Consider the following 23,310-nt stretch of genomic DNA (forward strand, 5'->3'; position numbering starts at 1 on the left):
AGACAAAGTGCGGCAAGCAAAACCAGTCAGCCACATAGCAACTAACAGATAAATGGTGAAAACTAAGGCCAAAAAAATGTATATACAGACACACATAGCGGCTGCAGTGAGTCAGAGCAGCATACGAACATACTCAGTCTTGGTAATAAAGCGGACTTGTAGGTGATTTTTATATTTTGTTGCACAGCAGCTGAGCCGCCACAGTTGATTTGGCCAACTTAACGGAGCCCCAAGAAATGAAGACTGTACAATCGCAGTGCATGGGTACACACATTTTAAGCTCGCATGCGAATGACCTTTAGACACACATACAAAAAAAAAAAACTTTCTGAACAAGGCATTTCTTTGAAACGATCGGTGACTCGGTGAAGATTGGAAGACTGCCCAGCGCTGCATGGGAGCGAGGCTACGTCGTTGCTTTATGTAGATAGTCCGCTGTTCTTCGTCTTCCCCTCACCACACACGCGCTTTGTATGTTTGTACAACGTTTATGTACCGTTTGGCATTTATATGGATTAACACTTTTCGCTGTCGCCTGGGCTGGTTGATGCTGGTGGCACACAAGGTAAACATCATTAATTTTACCTGAGGGCGGCCGGCTGCATACGCAATGCAGGTACCCGTAAGCGCGCGAGCTGTGACTCAAGGCTGAACGGGGTAGGCAAAGCGAAATCTGCGGATTCTACGAATATGTAAATGTGCGTCATGAGTAATGCAATGCAACAACTGAGTGGTGAGCTTTTCTTCTGCTTCATACTTTTACGCGCTCAGCCGAAGTGAGGCATGCAAAGCACGCCGTTGAAAGATGAATGGAAAGAAAGTGGAAATCGTTCTTATTTACATATTGGAAATGGAAAAAATGGGGGAAAATATGCAAATGGATAAAGCAAATTAATAAAATCAGACCTTTGCAGCAGCGCAAAATTATACAAGCACTGGAAAATCGCAAAGTTCTTTTAATACGTAAAGGCCCTTTTAAATGCCATTTTTTAATAATTTTTTACCTTTCGAATATGGAAACGAAAAGCACTGAGTTCGAAAGCAATTTCATTTTCCGGCCTCTTAATACGTTCTTTGCTTTTAATCAAGCAACGTTTTTAAGTGCACAGTTATTAAAAGCTTAGTAAAGCTCAACATGCAAACTCGTCATTATTGAATTCTGTTTTGAGCTTTTTCGTGCCTTAAATTCAAGATGTAGCGAAGGAGATATTTGAATTATCTTTTGCTGTTAACCACTTGGGTCAATGAAAATTTTATTGATATTCACTTGTTTACTACTCAAGTTTTGCTTAAGCCTGCGGTAGAAAAACATGGAAAGTTTAAAACCGCACTTCATGTCTTCTTTATCCTCTAAATTGTTAATTAAATTTTATACAAAAGATCTGATATCTGAGAAGAATTTCTAGAAACTGTTTAAAATAAAACCTCGAAAAGACTTTACGCAACAGAGTTTCCGAATTATGGAGCTTTCGTGCAAAGTGGCGTATTTTTCCAGTTAATTAAGCTTTTAGACTTTTAATTGAAGTATTGAGAAGAACTTTCGAAGTAAAGAACTTCTCAAAGCTTTTTGAACATAAAGAATAATTAAATATAATATTTTTCAAAAAAGCTCTCTTTGTGTTCTAGCCTTAAAAAATGGGTTTCACTATTAGCTCGGCAATGCTCGTACTTTCATTCGTGAAGCTTTACAGAAAGCTGTAACAAACTTCTAAGTTTGCGGTGTTTTTTGAACGAGTATATTTTTTTTTTTGACCGCTTAAAGTTCAATTCGAAAATAAATGGCAAAAGGGTGTAAAAGTTAAACAAAAGCTTTAATAATAGGTCTATGAATAAGTTCGTGCGGTTTTTTTTCGAAATTTGAATTTCGGATCATTCCCATGGCTTTTAAACGTTTGGAAATGGTTGATTGATCAACTCCCAAAGTTTTTGCAACCTCTTCTTGCGTTTGAGCCGGATCTTGATCGAGCAATTCCTCCAATTCGGTATCCATGAACTTTGGCGGCGCGGCCAAAATCACCACTTTTAAAGCGTGCAAACCACTTCTGGCACGTTCGCTCAGCTAGAGCATGCTCACCATAAACTTCCACCAAGATACGATGACTTTCGGCTGCTTTTTTCTTCATATTAAAGAATTCCCCGCAAAAACACATTATTTGGCACGAAATTCGACATTTTCAAGTGTGGTAAAAATATTGTTGTTTACGCTTCAAATAAAAAATTTATACTGACGTTTGTGCCTTACGACAGTAGCTCTCCAATGAATGTTTGGAAATGTGGATCGATGGAATAATAATCAAGTTACGCCATCTGTTGCAAAACCGCACGAACTTATCCATAGACCTATTAATATTCGAAAACTCAGCGAAAGTTATTGGAAGCTTTGCACGAAATCTATGAGTGCAACATCTTAAAACAAAATTTAGCTATCGCTTTATTTCTTATAAAATTTTTTGCTTAAAATTTTTGGTTCCTTCCGTTTGGAAAAGTCAAATAAACGAAAGAATGTCTGAACATTAAATTTTACCAAAGGCTCTAACGGTAAAAGCTTAAAATGGCTCAAGATTCGTATTGTGTTCAAGTTTTTTTCGGCAGAAAATTTTTAACAAATTCGAGTAATATATAAAACGAAGCTATTAAAAAGATCTACGCACGAAATTGAAAATTGAAGCTCTAAAGAGATCAAAAGCTTCTTGATGTCTTACGGCGAATAATCCTAAAAGCTTATGAAACCTCTTTGGAACGCATTTTGTGATTTGAAACGATGTTTTAACTTACCTTAACATGCTTAAATTAAGGTAGAAAGCCCTAAGTGTAAAAATCCAAGAAAACCTGAAAAGCTCTTTAGTATTTATGCCAAATATTACCAAAAAGATGCGGTAAATCTATGAAATGGTTTTAAAGCTTTACGTGCAAGAGCATAATAATGAATGCACAAAATAATTCAACACCTAATTGAATTTCCGCGGAAAGCAGTCCCCGAAGAACTCGAAAAGCCTTTGAAACGGATTTAAAGCTTTGGATACCTTAAAAAGCTTCAGCAGTAGGTTCAAAGCTCTAAATATAATTTCTTTAAAAGTCTTTAGCTTTTAAGGTGAATAAACTTAACAAAGGTTAAGAAATTATCTGAAATTGATTTCTAAAAAGCTTTACGTACAAACTGTAAACATTAAAGCACAAAAAGCCTCAAAATCTCCTCGACGTCTCATGGCAAGCAATGTCATAAGTATTTGAAAAATCTCTTTATTTCAAAAGCTCAAATTTAGGCACATGAAACATGAAAGCTTAAAATTGGTCAACAATCTTTTGATGTCTGATGGCAAGCAATTCAAAAATGTTAGGAACACCTTGGCACGGAATTCAAACTTTGGATATATTAAGAAGCTTTAAAAGCTTCCTGGTATTAAAAACTAGAGCAATCACTCCCAAATAGATTTTCAAAATTTATTACAAGAGATTTTAAGCTTCTGATAGATTAAAGAGCTTTACAAGCTTCTTGGTATTAAAAATTCCTACGGCAATAAGCTCAAAAGTGTTAATGAAATTTATTTCAACCTGTTCGGGAATATTCAAAAAACTTGTGAAGTGGATTATAAGCTTTTGATAGTTCAAAAAGCTTTAAAAGCTTCGAGGTATTACAATTTCTTATGGCAATTATCTCATAAGGGCTTATGAAATTTATTTCAGAACAACTTAAAAAACTTGTGAAGCAGATTACAAACTTTTGATAGATTAAAGAGCTTTCAAAGCTTATTAGTATGAAAAGTTCCTACTGGAGTCAAACTCAAATAGATTGGAGAAATTTATTTCAGGAGATTTCAAGCTTTTAAAAGATTTCAGCGCTTTAAAAGCTTCTTGGTATTAAAAATTCGGGTAGCAAATCAAGCTGAAATGGGTTGAGATCCTTCTGAAAGCTTACCATTGTAGTTTTACGTAGTTCTTAAAGCCAAATAGCACCTATTCTCAAACAGACTCAAAGCTTTTCAAAATTCAACATGCAAGCCTCTCTTGAACTTTTTTACTCCTGTCCTGTAAACTCCTATCATCCACAAATTCACTTCAAAAATTGTGGTAGAAAGCTGAAGAAAAAGCTGCCTTAGTACAAGAAACGGTTTTGCAACATTTGAAGCTGAATCTGTGTTGATTATACAGAAAATTGAGGGAGTGCAGAGAAAGATAGAGACACGCACGAGAACAACTTTTAAATAGAAAATAAATTTAAAAAAAACTCAAACAAAGCCAGGCGCTGGCTGAGTGAAGAAAAATATCTTATTTTTTCGCTATTGAATAAGAATAACAATGTTTTCACCAGTGCATTCCTTGCTGCCTTTTTTTTCGTTTTTTTTTTTCTGTATATTTCCTTCTGACTTCCCCGACCAGTGAGGTTTTCTCTTTGTTTGTTGTTCATTCTTGTTGACAATTTTATTGGACAGCACAGCAAAAAACATTTATTGCTGTTAAATATTTTTCATACACGTTTTTTACTCCTTTTCGCTTCCCATAACCGCCATATCAGCAAATTCCAACATAACAATAAATAATTTGTACCTGTTTTTTGAAAAAATACAAAAATAAGCCGCTTAAGAAAAAAAAAAAACAAGTTCAATTTCGCATATCTTCAACCTTTTGAGTTCACTGGAAAAGTGTATTTATAGAAAAGAAAAAATTTATTTCCATACCACAGCGATTGTTGAAAATATTGTTATGAGTGCTGTGGTCATCCTCATGAATCCTTTGAACATTTATTATTGCAATTCCATTCGCAATTTGCTTGCACTCGTACTTGCTCTTATTCATTCTCTGCCCCCGTATTAGGAAACCATTGTTCAAGCAATCAATTTAAGATTTTCTTTTTTTTTGCTTTCAATAAATTTCACGATGAAATTATGCATGAAAACTTGATAAAAGTAAGACTAAAAATATAAACTGCTAGAAAAAGCGGAACTGGTGAATGGTTCAAGAAGGGATTTGTGTTCTTTTATAGAAAAATAGAAAAAAATAAATTCGAGGCGCTGCGGAAAAATTAATAAAAAATGCCGATAAAAACATTTAAAAATTAATAGGAATGAAAGACGAGAATTGGTTAAATTTAAAATGAATTGAAAGTAAATTAAATATGGAAAAGATGACGACTGTATAAACTTACATACATACATACATACGTATGTATGCGGGTAAATATTCGAAATATGGGATGGGAATGCATGTTTCACTCTTAAGCTTATGTGGATTTTATATATATCGGTAAATACACAAATAAGCGAGCTTTTTGTTGATTAATATACTTCTTGTAATAGATTAACAAAATTGTAGAAGGCAAATTTTTTTGTAAAATGTGAAAGCGTATTTGCAAAATAAATACGTAGCCACTTTCATACGCATTTTTACTTTGCGGAAAATTTAAATCGGATTACTTGGAATTTTTTTGAAATACATAAAAACACTAAAAGTCTATGTATTACATTCATTTTTACGCCAATTATCAAGCAAATAAATGCATGTCAAAATTTCAATAAAAGTGTGAAGCCTATAACGCGAAAGCTTTTAGATTAGATTAGGTTTATTCGAGGTTTGCACTTTGACCTCATGGCCTTTTGTGCTGTTAAAAGAATTACGTGGTATCAAATCTCTTGGCAAATTAAAGGCAGTGCGGATTTTTTCAAGCCGTTAATAAATAAAGAAGTACGTATGACTATTTGCTTCATTATTTTGCATCTATCAAAAGCTTTTAAAGCTTTCACTTTGCTTCGGGAAAATTTTTCTAAATAAAAGAGCTTTCGAATTTTGTTTTCTTTCATTTTACTTCTTTTAGTGTTTACTGTTATTTTGATATTGTTAACGAAACTTTGTGAAACTTTTTCTGATACTTTACAGAAAAGTTTTCAAACCTTCGACTTTACTTTCAGTATTTATTATTATTTCCTTCCTACAGCTTTCAAGCAGAGGACTTTCAAAATTTTTTTGAAGCTTTCATTTTACTTCTTTTAGTGTTTGCTGTTATATAGTCAACAAAGCTTTCTAAGAAGCTGAAGATCCTTACTTTACTTTGGGAAACTTTTTTATATTATGTTGCAGAAAACCTTTGAATGCTTCCATTTCACTTTAAGTATTTATTTTTTCCTTCCCAAAGCTTTCAAAACGAGTTTTCGAAATTTTTTCAAGCTTGCATTTTACTTCTTTTAGTCTTTACTGTTATTTTGTTATTGTTAACAAAGCTTTCTAAAAAGCTTTTAAAGTTTTCACTTGCCTTTGTGAAACTTTTTCTGATACTTTACAGAAAAGTTTTCAAACCTTCCACTTTACTTTCAGTACTTATTATTATTTCCTTCCTACAGCTTTAAAGATTTCAAGAAAAGAACTTTCAAAAATATTTTGAAGCTTTCACCTTGCTTCGGGAAAATTTTTCTAAAGAGAGCCTTCAAAAATGTTTGTTTGCTTTCATTTCAATTCTTTTAGTGTTTACTGTTACTTTTATATTATTAACGGAGCTTTCTAAAAAGCTTTTATAGGATTCACATTACTTTAGGAAACTTTTTCTATTACTTTGCCGAAACATTTTCAAATCTGCACTTTGCTTTTAGTATCTGTTAAGTTTTCCTTCCTAAAGTTTTCAAAACAAGAGCTTTCGCACATTTTTTGAAGCTTTAAATTTATTTCTAGTAATATTGATTGCTATTTTTTATTGTTAACGAAGTTTATTAAAAAGCTTTTAAAATATTCGCTGTACTTTGCGAAACTTTTTTATATTATATTGGAGAAAAGCTTTGGATGCTTCCATTCCACTTCCTAAAGCTTTCAAAACGATCTTTCGAAATTTTTTGAAACTCTCATTTTACTTTAAGCAAATATTTGAATATTTGCTGTTATCGATAATATTAATGATACTTTCTGAAAATATTTCAAAGCCTTCATTTCACTTTGAAAACCCTTTGTTTTATTTTACTACTTCAGGATACTACTTTCTAGAAAAGTTTTCAGAGTTTTCAGCTAACTTTGAGAAGCATTCTGTATTTTTTTGAAAAGGCGTAATTTTGTAAAAGTTTCAAAGCTTTACTATTGGAAACTTTTGCTAATCTCTATCTCACAAAAACATTTTTGTGAACTTTTCGCATTACTAGAAATATTTGGCTAAAAGCTTTAAAAAGCTCTATGTAGAAAAGCTTCCATCACGAGCTCAAGGACATGCTTCATGATTGAGAAAGTAAAAAACTCTCTTGTGTCTGTAATCGTTTTAAGCCTTCTTTGAAACCTTTTAGGGTTCTTTGAAAAAAATCTTGCCGAAGGCTGAAATAAATGACACCTTTCTTCTGTATCTGGGCCTTGTCTATAACAAAAAACTTTAAAGATATAGATCTTGTTTAAGACTAAATGTTTTAAAAAGCTCTCTGCACAAAAACTCCGAGCACGAGTTCCGATGTTTGTTTTAATGAAATTCTTCTTCTATATATAGATCTTATTTGCTATTTTTATTGTTAACAATGATTTCTGAAAAGCTTTCAAAGTATTCACATACCTTTGAGGAAACTTTATCTTTTACTTTGCAGAAAAAATTTCTAATCTTCCACTTTGTTTTTAGTATTTATTATTATTTAGTTCCTACAGCTTTCAAGAGAACAACTTTCGAAAATTTGTCGAAGCTTTCATTTTACTTCTTTTAAAGTTTACTGTTATTGTGTTATAGTCAACAAAGCTTGGAAAAGCTCTGCGTAAAAAGCTCTCTACGCAAGCTTATTTATTAATGAAAAATTTCTCTGTATTAGATCTTGTACAAGACTAAAAGCTTTCAAAAGCTCTATGTAGTAAAACTTCCAGCGCAAGCTAAAAGGCATGTTTCATAATTGTGACGCTAATAAACTTTGAAAAGCTCTTTTTAAGAAGCTCCCAGCGCAAGCTTCAATGCTTGTTATTTGACTGTGAATTTAATAAACCTTTTCTACTGAGTATAGATCTTGTCGACGACTAAAAGCCTTAAAAAGCTCTATGTAGAAAAGCTCTTAGCGCACGTTCAAAGGCCTGTTATATGGTTAGAATAAGAATCAATTTCCTATTTTTTGCCTTAACCGGTTGGAGCTCCTATTCAAGACTAACAGCTTTAAAAAGCTGTAGGTAAAAAAGCTCATAAGAACTGTGTTCTGTTGTGTTTTTCTAGTTTTCTGTGTTAAAATTTAAATTTCTCCTCCACGAAAGATAAAGCACAAACAATTTTCTCAGCTAAATATACAATTTGCAAATGTCTAATATAATGAGGCAGTTGCCGGCCCCCCTTGCAGGTTAATTGAAAAAGTAATCTTCCGTGCTCTGCTGCCGTTATGCAGTAATTGCTTAATTATCAACAAAATGTCTTACAGTAAATGCTGCATAATGGGTATGAAGAAAAACAAAGCTGGCAAAAGAAAGCACTTGTTTTCTAAAGCTTTACAAAATTAAAAAAAAATTCAAATAAAATAATACAAAGAAATATAAACTACGCTACACTTTATTCGAGGAACTAAGAAAGTTGCAATTGTTTCCGCTGAATGTTGGCAGCACTTGGCCAAATGTATATGTATTCGTAAGCATTCGTTTGTATACTTATTTCATTACTCAATGTCTTTCACTTAAATCATATCCAACTAGTTTACGAATATATTTGCGCGCTTTACGCGAACGATATCAACTGTCGACTAATTGGACTAGAATGGACGCTGCCAAGCAAAAGCTGGCGAAAGACTCTACGCCGCCTGGCTGCGTTTTGCTATGACGAGCAGAAAGATACTCGTATATAAACTTAACTAAGAGGAAGGATGTACAGCTACGAAAACGGGATGTTGAACAGCTTGAAGTCTGGCTAAACTCAACGACTTCCCTACCCCACTGAGTCCAAGCAGTACCTATCTACCTCATGCACGCATCAACAAAACGCTGCTGCTGCGTCAATTTTCACGCTCTAATAAATTTACATAACACTAACACACAGCGAACGCAGGACAACACAGCACAACAAGCGACGAGCGACAAGCGACGAGCGTTGACGGCAACGCCTTCAAGTATGCTAAAGAAAATTTGTTAAATTAACTACTACCACTACTACGGCGACCGACTATTTTATTCAGTTGTTTGTTTGGCTAACGAGTACACTTGCATTTAGAATGAGCGATAGGCGATTGCGAGTTAGCAAAGAAAAGATATGCTGTTGTTGTTATAGCCATGCAGACTTGCAGGCAGATATGGAAGGGTATATATGGCATACTCGTATATATGAATGTGTGAAATTGTGCGCTTGTGAATTTGCTTGGCCAATGGCTTTCGAAGCAGCACTAATATTTAGTAGTAACTGCAGTATTTGTTGTTGCAATGCATAGAGACGCTAGGTAGTGGAACAAATTCCATGCTAACAAAAGCAGAAAGCGCCTAGTATACTAAGAAAACGTAACTTAGCTAGGTAAGCAGTTGAAATTGTAGCTGGAAAAAATTTCACAAAAGATAAAATCACCAACACAAACAAACAAGTGAATTGCTTGTAAAAAGAAATCGCATATTTCGTTCTTAGCGTTTTTTTCCTTTCAATTGCGTGCCTTTATTTTTGCCTGTTGGCCAAAAGGATGCTATGGAGTTGCAATGGGAAGGGGATGCATCACGTTATGTTTTTTTTAACTTTTTTTTTGCAATTTTAGAACTTTTATTTTTTTTACTGAATTTTTTCCCCCAGATAAGATTTGCAAGCGAGCTCTTGAGTGGCTCACTGCGTTTACAAGTAGTAGTCGGTATTTGTTTCATAGACAACATCTATGAGCGCCAGCAGCTATGGCGCTTGAGATCTGCATTGCGATTTTGCGTTCGGGAAAATTTGAAATTCAAATGGTTAAGCTGGTTAGGCGGACAGCTAGACTGGCAAGCGGAATGTGGCAAGCAGCAATACAAGCAATTTTTTTCGGAATTTTTTTGTATTGCGCTTACTGAGTTTTTTGCTGAAAAGCAGAAGAATCGACGAAAAGCAATCGAATGGAAATTAACAAGCATTTTTAACGCTTTAAGTGGTTGGTTTTGTTTGAAGAAATGCATAAATTAAATTGTTGGTCGTGCCGCAAAAAAAAAATAAACTATATAATAATAATAAATGCATTTAATCAATTTGGCGCAAAAAGATGGATGTTTGCCAATACTTTTTGCTTGAAGTTCATTTTAATTTGAATAACTGAATTTGAATATATTTAGAATAACTCAAGCAGTTCGGAGCTCTTAAGGGCTCTGAAACGAAAGTTTTTTTTTTAACAGAATAATAATTTCCTAGTGTTTGCTCACATAATGAGCGATAGAACACTAGGAACGAGAAACACCAAGCGAGTACGGAAAGTTGGTGGTTGAAAAAGCGATAAACTTTTTGAAGGAAAAAGGTGCAATGATGAATTGGGGAGGTTTTTGCAATCTTCGTTCAAGGACAAATGGGCCCAGAGTGCAGAGTTGGATCGTTAGACAGCTCTAAGCACATAGAAAAAAAATTGTATCGAAGCTTGTGAATGCCTACAAAACATTTGCAATTTCACATCCATAACAAGGCAACCTTATGGTGTGTACCGGGGCATGAAAGATGTGAAGGAAGCCGAAAGGCTCACGGCTCAGAACTCTTCCACCACAGCAGAACTAATCAAAAATTTGCAAGGAAACTCAGCTTACTACTCACTGGCGAAAGTCCAGGATGGGAAAAAGTAACCAAAGAAATTTACGGTACCAGCTCGAAGAGTCTTTTTAAATGCAAAAATTTGCTTATTTATTATTAATAAATCTGCCCACTGTATTTAACTCATTGATACGAGGAAAAAGTATTCAAGTTTTAAATTCAAGGCTTTTGTCGTTGTGGTCAATTGATATTTGAGTCATTAAAATCAGTTCAGCGCGGCTTCAGACATAACAAAAATAAAACAATGTTGAGCAGACTCTTAAAAAAAATTTAGAAAATTTAAAAAATATTCAAAAAAAAAATACTATTCTAGTTTTTTTATTGCTATTATTGTTTTTTCGTTCTTTGGATACCTTAAAAAAAAGTCACAATTCGAGCTGGATTTTTTCGTTTTTGATTTTATTGATTAGTGTAATAGTATTTATCTGATTATATATATAAAGGGTGGATGAATTTCAAGGGCCGATGTTGAATGTGAACCACACCCAAACCTCAAGTCGTTTTCTGCATTTCATTTGATATTTTTCAATTTCAGACTAACTCAATTTCAACCATGGAAAGATACATAATCGAGCAATGCGTTAAAGTTATTCAGACTTATTATGAAAACGGGCGTTCAAATCAAAATGCATATCACGCAATTCGTGATTTTTTCGGTCAATTTAATCGTCCAAATGTGCGTACAATCGGAAAAATTGTGCAAAAGTTTGAGCAAACCGGGTCTGTAGGAGATGTGAAAACACCAGTGCATGCTCATACAGCTCGTACTGCAGAAAATATTGCTGCTGTTCGCGATAGTGTGGTTGAAGAGCCGTCCACCTCAACTCGTCGCCGTGCCCAACAATTGCACCTCTCACTCTCGTCGTTGATGAAAATTATGCATAAAGACTTGCATTTACACGCTTACAAGGTGCAATTGACTCAAGAACTAAAGCCTCTTGACCATTTCAAGCGTAGTCAATGGTCAGAATGGTGGCAGGAAATGACAACTGTGAATGAGCAATTTTCGAAGAAAATCATCTTCAGTGATGAGGCACGTTTTCACCTCAGTGGGTTCGTCAATAAGCAGAATTGCCGCATTTGGGCGAATGATAATCCAAGAGTGATTGCCGAAAAACCAATGCACCCGCAAAGAGTGACTGTTTGGTGCGGTTTATGGACCGGCGGCATCATTGGGCCGTATTTTTTCCAAAATGAGGCCGGTCAGGCAGTTACAGTGAATAGTGTTCCCTATTGTCAGATAATAACGAACTTTGTATGACCCGAATTGGAAGATATGGATGTGGACGATATGTGGTTTCAACAGAACGGTGTCACTTGTTACACAGCTATCGAAACAATGAGTATTTTGCGCGAGAAATTTGATGGCCGAATAATCTCACGTCACGGCAATGTCAATTGGCCGCCAAGATCATGTGATTTGACACCGTTGGACTTCTTTCTTTGGGGTTATTTGAAAAAAAACGGTGTACGTCGATAAGCCAGCAACAATTCAATAGCTAAAGGATGAGATAATACGGCACATTAACGGCATAGAACCTCAATTATACCTCAGCGTCATCGAAAATTTGGAACATCGGATGGAGGTGTGCCACCGAGGCCGCGGCGGCCATTTGGCCAATAATTTCTTTTATACGTAATTGAGCCATACCAGTACTATCATAATAAAGAAAAATGACAATAATTTCTTAAAAAAAATGTATTTTATTAAAAATCAACACCGGCCCTTGAAACTTAACCACCCATTTCATATATATCTATTTCTCCTAAATAATAGTAGAACTCGTTTTAGCTGTCGGCGGTTTGTATGGAGTCCTTTTGTTTGTTGCCTAGTGTATTAATGTTCTCATCCGAGGCTTTGATTTCGTTTCCATTGGGAGGGATGTTTACGTGGGTTCCAAACCCAGCGCACAACCAGTTATCCTTGATTACTTCGTCTTCTCACATTAGCTCGCTCTCAAACGGATGCTCGGAAGCTATCCAGAGGATACTAGAGCGATCTCAGAAGTTGTGAGCCAACATATTTAGACCATATGGACTGTATGAAAAAATTTCAAAATCGATTCGATATTCCCAATACGCCAAGTCTTGGAAAATACCCATGAAAGGAGAATCGACATCCACTATCTTATCGTCGACTTCAAAGCTGCATTTGACACTACGAAAAGAAGTTATGTACATGCCGCGATGTCTGAATTTGGTATCCTCGCAAAACTAATACGGCTAGGCAAAATGACGTCGCTCAATACCAGTAGCGCCGTCAAAATCGGAAATGACCTCTTCGATCCGTATACCAAACGAGGTTTCACGCAAGGTGATGCTGTCGTGTGACTTCTTTAACCTGATGTTGGAAAAGATCAGAGCGAGTAGCAGAACTTAATCGCCCAGGCACAATTCTTTAAAAGAGCGTACAATTGTTGGCGCATGCCGATGATATTGACATCATCCTCCTTAACAACCGAAGTTCTGCCTTTTCAGAACTTGATAAAGTAGCAAAGCGAATGTGTCTGGTGATGAACGAGCACAATCCGAAGTACCTTCTGTGATCAAACAAACAGTCGGTGCACTCGCGTATCGGCGCCCACGTCACTGTCGAGAGTTATGTTTTCGAGGTTGCATTAGTTCACTTATTTCGGAACCAGCATTAACACTGATAATAATGTCAGCTTAGAAATCCAAAGGAGAATCTCTCTTGCCAACAAGTGCTACTTTGAACTAAACAAGCAACTGAGTTCTCTTGACGAACGAAGGTTACTCTCTATAAGACTCCCATCATGTCCATCCTATCATATGGCGCAGAAGCATGTACAATGATAACAACCGATGAACCGACGCTTGGAGTGTCTAGGCAAAAGATTCTGCAGAAGAGTTTTGGACCTTTGCACCTTGGTGACGGCGAATATCGCAGGCGATGGAGCGATGAGCTCTATGAGCTTCACGACGCCATAGACATAGCGCAGCGAACAAAGATCCAGTGGCTACATTGGCTGGGTCATGTCGTTCGAATGGATGCAAACGTTCTGGCTCTGAAAGTATTCGATGCGGTATCAGCTGGTGGTAGCAGAGAAAGAAGAAGGCCACCTATGCGTTGGAAAGTTCAGGTGGAGAAAGACTTGGCTTCACTTGGTGTGTCCAACTGGCGCCGGCTAGCCAGAAGGAAACGACTTGCGCTCTTTGTTAAACTCGACCAAAATCGCGTAAGCGGATATCGCGCCAATTATGAAGAAAAAGAAGACATAGCGCAGCGAATAAAGAGTAAGCGGCTTTGTTTGTTTGGTAATGTCGTCTGAATTGATACAAGCTTTCCGGCTCCGAATATCGGCTCAAGATCCCAACAAAGCTTGCAACATATTTGTACTATCCCCAATCACTTCTAAAGCACAGGAAATGCAGAAGAAAAAGTGCCATAAGTATTTCGAAAATGTATGTGAGAATTCATCCGATTTAATGAAAATGAAAAAAATATTAGTAAGCGTTGCTAAAATCTCAACTAATTTCTAGCTATAAATGGACGAGCTTTGATGTCTGCAATGTGGAGGATTTACACTGACGATTGCTGGGCGAATGAGGAGAATAAAACCCAATTATGTTTAGTATTTGAAAAAAAATATATAAAAAAAACGTATTATTTTTAAAATTGTTTTCCACGTTCTTGTTTGCTGTTTACATCTCAGTAAAAGGACCATAAAAGCAAATAAAAGCAATGCAGAAAGAACTAACGAAGTTTCAGCCAAAACAGACCCGCTCATTTGGAGTGCCACAAAAGAAAAAACAAGTCGTCTGTTTGCCAAGTTCATAATTATAAACAAATTTGAAATTTGCTTTTGCACCAATGCCATTAATTAATTTGTGTTTCCATGTAAAATCACTGATTCATTATCTTCATTTCCTGCATAACTTGCTGTTCGCTAACTAATGCAGCACATTGCCATGCGCCAAGCAGACTGACCGTTCATTGGAATTCATATTGTGTAAGACGAGCGTTCATCAAATGCATACAAAATGCAGGAAAAAAGGATGAGGAAAAATACAAAAACAACAGAAATGCACAATTATAATGAAATACACAGAAGCAGGAAAAGGAATAGTAATGTAAGAATACGAAAGAAAAGGTATCGTCTGCAAAATGTGAGTATTGATTCATGCGCCTACAAATATGCATATCAGTGAAGGCATTCGTGGCACTGAAGGGATAGTTTGTTTTGTCTTACATCGTTGAGCTTATATGTGCATGTATAAGTGTACTAGGGATGTCAATAAATATATATACTAGAGATTTCAATAACGGGATACCGGGATCTCGGCGTTTTTTAAATTCCGAAAATCCTGCGATCAGTCGATGCAAATCCCGGTTCCGGGTTTGTCGAGTATAATTTTATTTACATCAAACGAAATTAATCGAACTCTCATTTTATATAATTAGTAAAATATTCATCAAAAAGATGTCTCTTTGAGGAAAGAAAGTCTTTATTTACAGCATTGGTTGAGCTCTAAGTATTTGCTACAACTTTTTTCTATAAATTAGCTGTGTTTGTATATGGTGGAATACTCTGATTTTTATATATTGTAATTAGCGCTTACATCCTTTATTGGGTGTTTGGCAGAGCTTCTCCTCCAGTTTATTGTGTGCATCATCTTGTTTTTCCTCAAATAAACCGACCTGCAGTCTAAGCCTCATGCAGCTACCAGTTAAGCTTCACCGAGCGGATCCAGCACAGCTGCCCAACCGAAAGACTGAACGTGAGCGAAGCAACCGTACGTGGCCGGAGCAGTGGAAAAACTCTATGAACGGACGATGGACAAATCAATTGATTTCGAATATCTCCAAATAGTTGAATTGAAAACATCGACAGATAGACTTCCACCTGACCCAAGTACTTAGTGGACATGGATGCTTTAAATCTTATCTGCATAGATTTAGTAATAAGGATGACCCGTACTGCACTTTCTATGATGACTTAGTTGAAGATGCAGAGCGTGTTTTTTTTTTGCCTACCCTCGCTTTGAGTTCGAAAGGGAAGACTTCAGTATTAGGGTTGGGAAGCCAAAAACAGTTGGCAAACAAGTGAATATTATGGTTGACTCAGAAGAACATCGGCGCACTGTTAGTAATATGGCAAAAAAAGTAATTACCAAACTGCGTCGCGCTGAACAACAGCGAGGATCTTCTTGAAGAGGCAATAAGGCGCTCCCGCTCACGTGAAGTAATACTTAACGGTTGCCCCACGGGAGGGAAACGGAGCTGGGGAGAGTTTTCAGTGGGTGAGTCGAAAAATAAGTCTCACACTGCTCGACTGTCAATGCGTTTAGCCAGCACCATACAAAAAAAAAACAAAAAAAAAATAGTCCTAACCTCCTCCGAATGGCAGATGGTTTCTTATGAGCTGCTTTTTAGTGGCAAAAATACTCAGATTTTAGAATACAAAAAAATTGTAATGATGACCGATTAATGAGCGATGAATTAAGGTTATGTGGCATGGAGCTTTTATTAGCAACTCGTAAACTTCAGGTTTAACCGAAAGTCGTCTGATGTAATGGTTAAGATACGAACTCCTACAGATCAATTTCTATGAACACTCGAGCCAACACGAGTTGAAGCAGAACGGTATTGGAAATTTGTTGGCTTTGTAAGCTCTAATTTCTGGCCACACTTGGAGCATAACACATTGAAAATGCTTTAGCTATTTTGATAATACATTTCTATTAAAAAAAAGATCTTAATATCAAAAACCACTTGGTTATATTTTAGAAAAAAGGCACTATACATCGTTTAATTACGGGTCAGTTCCGGCATTCTGGCACCACAAAGTTGAATCCCAAAAATCGCGCCATCAGTAAAATTCCGCAAATTGACAACCCTAATGCGTACTTATAAATTTACATTCACTGCTGCCTTGTACGCTTGCATCTCCCTGAGTGGCATTTTAAGGAAAAAATTGATATGCAACAGTTAATCTGGTTATGTATGTGTGGATCTATCTATCTACATATGTCTGCTCATATGTATGTATATGTGAATGTATGTATAATCGTACGTATGTGCAAGTATTCTTTATCGATAACTGCCAAAGTTAAGTAAAACTTTGTTGACGCGAGGCATTAAAGCTTGACGCGTCAAGTCAATGCACACTGGCAAACAAATGTCAATACACTCAGGTAAATACTCACACACACACACATACGCATATACAATAAACACAATATGTGTGGATAAATAATTATACAACATGCCCAGCGGCAGCCTTATGCACGTAACTAATTACTAATTGGATTATGTCCATGCCCCTCGATGGTAACAAGCGAGCCAGTTTTTTTCTTTATTCCTTTTTTGTTATTCCTTTCTCCTCTACTGTATTTTTATTCCCCACTAAAGACCTGTCACATACTTGGTTGTTTCTTTTGTTTGATTGCATTGCATTGCTCCGTTGGCACATGTCATTTACTTGGCGCTTAACTGCCGCGGAGACAGTCACTCTCGTCAGTGCATCATTCGTATGCCTCTCTGACATATGACCCCACACATTTACAGCTAATTCTATTTCTATTCTTTCAACTGCTCCTGTTGATTTGTTGATTGGTTCAAAAGGCTTGTAAGGTCAATGCTATCTAACACTGGTCGCCTTCAGCTCAGTTGCGCTGGCTGCGGTTTAGGGTCTGAGCTGAGTGTGCCAGTGTCGATTATCACAATATATGCACTTTTAGTCTAGTGGAAGGGTACTCCTTTGATCAGGCACTATGATCATTCCATAGAAAAATGTATGTTAAATATTTATTAATTCATTTTTAATTAATGATGGAATTTTAGGAACAGAGTTTGGTAAACAAAGATCTAGAATTAAGTCGTATACGATTTAGCTTTAAATTATGGCACCTAAGTAGTATTCAGAATGCTGAAATTTGACATCGTTCCCATGTAATCAACAACCTCTTTCTTTACCAGTATTTCTGTGCACTTTCGATAAAGCAGCTTAAGTCGACTTAGCACATTTTTCTGTCGTACTCTAAATTGCTTGTTTTCTTCGAAATATTTAATTCATTAATCATTTATAGCCACTGCTTAAGTAACCTTCTTAATAAGAGTTGAATAAAAGGATACATTTTTTATGATAAATCAGAATTTATGATCTCAAAGCAAAATCTTTTAAAATCAGTTAGGTTATTTTTTCAAAAACCTAAAGAACTTACGACACGATTTGCTTGAGAAGCTGGGTAAGAAAAGCCAAAAATAATACTGTGGGCAAAAAGTAAGGTGAATTTGGTTGAAAAATGAAAAATCTTTATTTATTCTTGTAAATCAATTTCATCCCCTTCAAAATAATCCCCTCTCGATGAAATACACTTATGCCAACGATTTTTCCAATCCCCGAAACATGCCAAATAGTCCATTTCCGGTATAGCCGATTCAGCTTTTATCTCCTCAATCGACTCGAAACGCGTTCCCCGGAGTGGTCTCTTGAGTTTTGGGAATAGCCAGAAGTCACACGGAGCCAAATCAGTCGAATACGGTGCCTGCTGAACGATATGCGTGGAATTTTTGGCGAAATGGTCATGAAGAACGAGTGCAGTGTGAGACGGTGCATTATCCTGATGCAAAAACCAAGAGTTGTTGGCCCATAATTCTGATCCTTTTAGACGAATTGCTTCACGTAAACGACGCATAACGCTCAAATAATATTCCTTATTAACAGTTTGGCCAGGTGGAAGGAATTCATAGTGCACCACACCACGAAAATCGAAAAAAACTGTCATCATGACCTTTATTTTTGAACGACTTTGACGTGCTCTTTTCGGTCTGGCCTCGCCTTTAGCACGATATTCGCTTGATTGGTCGGTTGTTTCAGGGTCGTAAGCATAAATCCAAGTCTCATCTCCCGTAATGCTGTATTTGAGCTTGTCCTGATAGTCTGAAAGCATTGTTTCACATTTTGGACCCTCTTTGAAGTCTTTGTACCACTTACAAACATTTTTCTGCGACATGGTCGAATCACCAAATGCCATTCTGCAAACAAAATTTGATGGCACTTCTCTGCTCAATCAAATCAGACATTGCAAAAATCGAAAAATGCACTCTTGGTCGTTTGGTAAACACAAGCGTTAATATATAACCGATAATGACATTCACATGAAAGTTGGCCCAGATGTTATTAACAGTGCTGCCAACCCATGAAAAAAATAACTAGACCGAAATTTTAATCCCGCGAAGTTTGACAAATAAATTCACCTTACTTTTTGCCCACAGTAGTATACATTTTTATGGTTGCTGAGTCCGAATTCGTTATCCATTTGTTCTAGCGGGGTCAAGTTCAAGATCAAGCACAGACGGTTCACCGGAAAATTAAAAAAAAATTATTTTTGGAGTGTCTGAATTCCAATTCGTAGTCAGTTTACCCTTGCGGATTCAAATTGAAGGTCAGTTTAAGGTCAAACACAAGTAAGAAAAAAATGATGAAAATTGGTCAACAATTGAACCCTGTAGCCATTTTTAAACAAAATTTGTCGAAAGAACCCCACTGTGCAATGGGTCTATTATTTTCTATGTTTTTTTTAATTATTAAATTATGTTAACTTGTTTTAAAAATTAATACAATTTTTTTCTTTCAAACCTCATTGCTTCCTCACTGTGCATTGACTCAGCTGCTACGCCTTTAGCTATGCAGCAAATTTCTTGTGAGGCTTTTACTATGTTTTTTTTCATATGAATGCGAAAGCTTTGCGTAAATTCTTTTAAAGATATTCTTTGATTTGTTTTCCTATTTTCCTATTTTTTTCCTCCTTTATGTGTTTTCCTTTTCTCTTATATTTTTTCATTTGCTTAAATCTTTACTTTACGTCTTCTCCCTTTCCTCAGCTATCCCTATTATTGTTTGATGTTGTTTGAGTTCACCATTTCCCTTTAGTAGCCGTCTATTTATTCAATGACTTGTTTTTTTTCGTGCACTTCGTTTTCAATTTGAAATTAAATTGAATTGCATTGTAGCATTGCATAACAATGTCGCCTGCAATCTTAGCCCTTACTAGCCATTTCCTATTCATGCTTTCCAACATTTTCCATTATGGCCTTTTTATTGTTAACTGCTACTGTATAATTGTTTGTGTGCAGCGTTGCCGCATTGACATTTACATTTGATTTGATCGAAACGATTTTCGTTTTCAACTCAAATTTTTTTTTATTTTGTACTTTCCTTTACTTGTTTTCCTTTTAATCTATTTTTTTTAAGTTTTTTTCTTTAGTATGCAACTCGTGAGCAACAACGCTGTGTGGTTACTGGTTGCATATTTATGTAGTTTGCTAGCCGGCTGGCTGCCTGGCCGACTGATTAGCTGCCTGACCAGCTACCCCACGTACTACTGCTTCATCTACCTGATGTGCCTATGTCCCTTCAACGGTCTCCTTTCCTTCGTACCTTTCTCTAACTCAGCTTTGTTTTATTGCATGTAGCTTTCCCCGCTAACCCCTTGCTCATGCTGACCTCTACCATCGCTGTTGGTCTGTCTTGTCTCTTTGGGCCTGCCTTGTCTCGTTTGGTGGCCAGCCAAATTGGCCTGCTGGCTATCAAAGTAATAGTTAGCTTGCGGCTTAGCCATTGCAGGCGTTAGACCCAACCGCATTACCTTGGCTTGCATGTCCAAAAACAACAACAAGCTCAAATATAATATAAGTGCACATGTAGATATATTTTCTAATCGATGTCTCCGTTGTGCCAAAGCAAGCAATTGTATAAAAAGGGGTTGACCATTCGTGGTGGCATTGGAACTAAAGATAGGCAGAAGGTGTTTGGCAGGAAAACTAAAATTGACTTGGAACAGCTCACTTTTAACTGAGTACCTACAAATGTATTCTTGCTTTTTTTTTTACTTGGGTAATCAATTTTTCTTGACACGTTTGTACTTCCTAATATATTCATAAATACACACACACACCTGGATGTACGCATCGCATGTAGCTGTATGCAAATTGTCTCCTTAAGGCTGTGAATGTATCATTGCTTGACATGGTGAAAAACTTATGTACCTATGCACGAATAAGGAACCGATGTGTGCACTTTTAATGTTGATAGAGACAATATTATGAATTCATTAGTTAGTACTCACTGCATAAACCTGAGATTCACACATGCGACTTGAATTATTTTGATTTCTTGTTTTGCATTGGAAGTGACATACCTGCAAAGAAGAAAAGAGTTAAATATTAGTAGAGTATTTTAAAATATCTAAAAGTGTTACAAATAATAAAAAAATTTGGATATGCAATAAAGAAAGGGAGCTCCTCCAGGAAAGATACCGTCTGAGTTAATAGAAGGAGTTATTACTCATCTACTGAAAAAGGGTAATGTAGCAGAGTGCAAAAACTGAAGAGGTATAAGGAGGAAGTCTTTTATTTAAACAAAATAAATTTAAAACATTTAATTATATCAAGAAGTTAATCAATTATATATTCGTTGTTCTTGTTAAAATCTCTTCCCAACTCTCGACCAATTTGTTGATGCCGTTCCGCCAAAAATTGGTCCAAAAAAGTTGTTGAGCCAAATCTTAAGGACCATGGTTTGATAGAGAGCGGTAAAGATGGTGATCTGTCCGTGCAAAATCCGGAGAATACCGCGGATTCTGAAGTATATCTTATTCGACTCTTGGAGTGCGGCGTTAACGGCTTGTGCAACATGGGGCCTGATGTTGTCGTGAAGGAGTATGGTTTGATCATGTCGATCAGGTCTGTTCAGACGAATATCCTCATTCGCGCGGTGTAGCTGGGCAATGTAGAGCTCCTTGCTGACTATGACATTCTTTTCGAGCATTACCCAATGCACCATGCCCTCCCAGTCTCACCAAACTCATATCATGATCTTCTTTGGATGACTCTCGGCTTTGACGTATCTCCTGGAAGCACCTACTCCTTTCTTTGCTTCATATTGATGTATAGGCTTCATTTCTCATCTCCCCTGACGATTCGTTTGAAAAAGCGCTGTTTTTAACCGCATGTTGCTCGATGGTGGGCGAAATGCTGAGAAGTAATTTGAAGGCGACTTTCTTTGTTTTTTTTTCTGTGAACTCGTGAGACACCCAGGCTCCCAGGCTCCCAAGCTCCCAATTTTTCGGTAAACCCAATTGAATAAAGGTGATTGAGAATCTTTTTATGATCGGAGTTCATTTGTCCATCAGTTCACGACTGATTTGGCGACCGTTCTCCTTCAAAAGTGACTTGAGACGTTATTCATAGAATTCAGAAGGCCTTCCGTTGCGGAACGTCTCATCGATGTCAAAGTCGCCATTTTTGAACTTGGCAAACCATTTCCGTGCTGTAGACTCGCCTATGACATCTTCTCCATATGCGTCGCAAAAGTCCTGGGCTTTTTCGGCAGCTTGTTGACCTCGATGAAAGGCAAAAAATTGCAGGTGTCGAAAATATTAATTTTTACCTTCTAGGTATTCCATTTCTAGGTCGGAAAACTACAATAATAAAAAATTAAATAAGTCAAAAATACAATTAGCATGGTTTTTTGTAGAGCAAAAAGAGTTCTACCGAATGTATACTTACCCATTGCCAAACAGCAAACAAATCGTTGCAAAATAAAAGAAAATATAATAATGCTATGAACTTATTCCCCAACCCAATAGTTTACAAAACCGAAGTAGGGGATATGCAACGAACAAGCTGGCTTTTGCCTATGCCGCTCATGCTTCGATCACATTAACACCTTAAGAGTGATTGTGGAGTGCGTTGGTTAGTCGCGCACTTCTTCCTACCTCTGCTTCATCAATTTTGAAAATGCGTTTGGCACGCTTAGGCATGACGCAATTTGGAGTGCTCTTGCGTGTAAAGGATTGCTTAATAAAATCATTAACCTCATAACCGAATTGCACCCGGGTGGTAGCTGCCGTGTGAAGCGCGAAAATGCTCTGTGTGCCAGCATTTAGTCCAAATTGGCGTCAGACATTGCTGTGTGCTATCCCCGCCGAGCGCTGTTCTGGGCCAAGTAATGCGACGAGCTTGTGCGGAAAATAGAGCTAGATCCTGGGATCTGAACGGTTATCTTGAGGATGTACACTATGCGGACGGTATTTGTTTGATGGCGCACAAACACTCGCATCAACGAAGATACATTCGTAGTTGTGAAACGTGGAACCTGACTCCATACGTTCCACAAGCGTAGCAGTTCTTCTTCAATCCTTGTCTTCGCAAGATCATGCGGATATTCTGGCCCAATGTCATAAGCAACGCTGACCTTCGGGCTGCAACTAAACAAACTCCTATCCACCTCAAAGTAAAGCGGTACAAATGGATCTTTGGATACTTGGCGAGGATAGGTTAAAGCAGAAGCGCAGAAGGCAGGCCAATTCTGGAGACCAAATACTTTTTTATCTTCAAACAAATTAAATGACAATATAATATATTTGTTGGGACCCAATGTTTCAACTAGGAACCACGGGAAAATATAATTACATACGGGTATCTGTATATTATGTCACAGAGGGTGGCCCATCGACCGCTGGGATTTTAACTTAAATTTTGATATCTAAAATAACATCCGCGAAGTGCCAGAAAGAATCAAGGCTATAATAAAGGGTGGTTAAATTTCAAGGGCGGATGTTGAATGTGAACCACACCTAAGCGTCAAGCTTTTTTCTGTATTTCATTTGACACTTTTCAATTTCAGACT

The sequence above is a fragment of the Anastrepha obliqua genome, chromosome 2 (genome assembly GCF_027943255.1).
Source record: "Anastrepha obliqua isolate idAnaObli1 chromosome 2, idAnaObli1_1.0, whole genome shotgun sequence".
Taxonomy (NCBI): domain Eukaryota; kingdom Metazoa; phylum Arthropoda; class Insecta; order Diptera; family Tephritidae; genus Anastrepha; species Anastrepha obliqua.